Source organism: Hevea brasiliensis, chromosome 12 (genome assembly GCF_030052815.1).
Source record: "Hevea brasiliensis isolate MT/VB/25A 57/8 chromosome 12, ASM3005281v1, whole genome shotgun sequence".
NCBI classification, from domain to species: Eukaryota; Viridiplantae; Streptophyta; class Magnoliopsida; order Malpighiales; family Euphorbiaceae; genus Hevea; species Hevea brasiliensis.
Genome location: NC_079504.1, coordinates 45,297,372 through 45,299,835, shown reverse-complemented (window position 1 = coordinate 45,299,835; position 2,464 = coordinate 45,297,372). Strand labels below are relative to the sequence as shown.

The 2,464-nt window shown below is 42.5% G+C and overlaps 1 long non-coding RNA gene across 2 annotated transcripts; it reads left to right on the top strand.

The window, feature by feature from the left end:
- The first annotated feature begins 512 nt into the window (after positions 1-512).
- LOC131171261 (uncharacterized) lies at positions 513-2,464 on the top strand. Of its 2 annotated transcripts, XR_009141831.1 has the most exons (4): positions 513-797; positions 900-1,057; positions 1,509-1,567; positions 2,145-2,464. It is a non-coding gene; the product is annotated as an uncharacterized LOC131171261 (long non-coding RNA). The 2 variants fall into 2 exon arrangements; XR_009141830.1 differs by lacking the exon at positions 2,145-2,464 and having other exon boundaries at positions 1,509-1,770.

Below are 2,464 nucleotides of genomic sequence, written 5' to 3'. Positions count from 1 at the left end.
AATGTAACACCCCAAATTTTATTATTTATGAGTATTTTTGATATTTTAATTTTATTTAAATTTTAGGAATTTTTTTGAGATTTTTCGGATTTTAAAAATCGGGTTCGATTTTCCGAAAATATAAACTTTGATGATTTTAAAAATTAATTTAAAGACCACGTGGTAAAACTAAAAATATATTTGGAGTCTACGTATTTTTACGAGTTTTACGGAATTTTTGAATTTTGGACCTCGTTTTGGTCCAGGCGAGTAAAAATTTAAAATTTTGTATTTCCGAATCGAGCGGCGAATCGAGCCGGACGGATCGGACCGGTCGAATCGGACCAGCCCTTTTCCTTCTTCCTTTTTCTTTCCTCGCGCGCGCGTCCCTCTCCCCTTCTCTATCTCTATACTCTCTCCACCCCTCCCCTGCCACCGCCTCCCTGCGTCCTCCTCGCGGCGCCCCCTCCCGGTAGTCCCGGCCCGGTACGGCCGCGAGCAGGAAACGCGCGCGATCTCCCCCCTGCGCGCGCGCGCGCCGCTTCGACTTCCCCGGCCAAATCCGGCCACCAATTGGACCGGGTCTTGTGTCCAAAATCATCTACTCGGCGAGAGCTTTCCATAGACACCAAGAACGCCGAAATCCATCGAGCGGATTGTCCGATTTTTGCTCGGGAAGATTTTAGCCCATTTCGACTTTTGGGCTAGATTTCTCGAAAATCGTGAATCCCACGAGGAAACCGAGGCCACCAGCACGCTCCATTCGTCGAGAGCTTCGCAACGACATAAATTTTGAATTTTTCCGACACCGTTTTTCGGTGGGTCCCACGGAACTTCGCAGTGTATTTTCGAGCAGTAAATGAGCTTAGAAAATTCTGAAAAATTTATGTACTAACCCCCGTGTTATGGGCTTCGTGTAGGTATCCTCGATTCGCGGAAATTCGACAGTTGACCGGGTCTGCAAATTTCGGGCCAGACAGACCCGTTACCGGAAAAGTCCCCGAATTGGACCGAGGTTTTGGCTAGCCCCCCATTGTCAGACGTCCCGAGCGCGTTCCCGAAGTCGGAATCGGCAAAGGTAAACCCGAACCTTGCTTTTTCGTAATTTTCTAGTGTTTAAATAGGATTAAAAATCCATAAAATATTCGTGGTAGCTTAGAAAATTACGATTCTTTTTGCAATAGCTTAGTAATATTGCTAAGGACCGCGGGGCAAAGTTTTATAAATTTTAGAGCTTGTTTGAGCAGTTTTTGCAAAAATGATCAATAATAAGGGATTAAATTGAAATTTTGTGTATTGTGATGGGTGATTGATTTGATGGGCCCAGGAGGGGCTGTGTGATATGATTGAACTGTTGATATATGGATTGTGAATATAGAAGTGCGTTTTTAGCCTTTTTTTTCAGGTTGGGTAGGTCCTAGGTATAGGGGAGACTCTGCCGGATTTTCGGCACGACTTAGGACGTAATTGGTCTTTTCTTTGTTTGTATTGAGTCAGATTGTATTAAATAAATGTAATATGATTGTCAGGTGAGCCGGGACAGCCTTCTTCCTCCGCCCAGCCGCCACAGTAATTTGTCGTCAAGTCTGTGAGTAAAATATTAATTTTAATTGTAATTTCGATATTATTATATGTTCAGCATGCCCATGCATCACTTATATGCATATATTTATTTAGTTAAACTCTAGGCACGAATTATGTTGCATTCATAACTGTTAATGTGCCATGAATGTTGTTGTGGTAATTTGGAGCAGTGTGCGTGCGTTGGCGTGCGTGTGATGTGGTGTGGACTATGGATAGGGCCAGGCGATCCACGGCTTGAGTAATTCTTGGGACCCGATCCTTCGAGGGTAGTCACGGCTTGAGTAATTATTTGGGACCCTCGATTTGGTTATTAAGTGGAAGTCCGAGCTTGAGTAATTCAGGCACCGGGTTGGATTTAAGAGAGAGCTGTATAGGGGATCAGCTCCCATATGTTATGATTGATACTACAGGGTGTGTGAGTGCTCCAAATTACCTTTTTGATGTTATGATGTGAAAATGTTGTTGATGTTGCATTTCACTCTACAGGGTGCATTAGTTCTAGATAGTTATAGAGATTATGGTTAAAATTGATATTTTACTCTCTGAGTCGAACGCTCACTCCTGTTCAATATTTTTTTCAGGCTACAGGAGGATTTTATTTTGGTTAACCTGCTTTTCTCCCTCGCAGGTCAATTATTACTGTTTGTATAAACTTGTTAAATCTTAGAATTTCCGCATGTGTTAGAAATGTTATTTGATTTGGGTCTGTAAACTAAATTATTATTTTGGGACCTGTAAACTTAATATGCTATGCATGTTTGATGGATTGGATGAGGGAGCTGAGCTCCCATTTATTATTATGTTGATGAGTATGTGGAGGGTGAGCTGAGCTCCCCAATTGACTATATATTGTGTTTACAGGTCGGGTGAGTCGAAAACTCCCCGTTGGTAAGTCCATTTT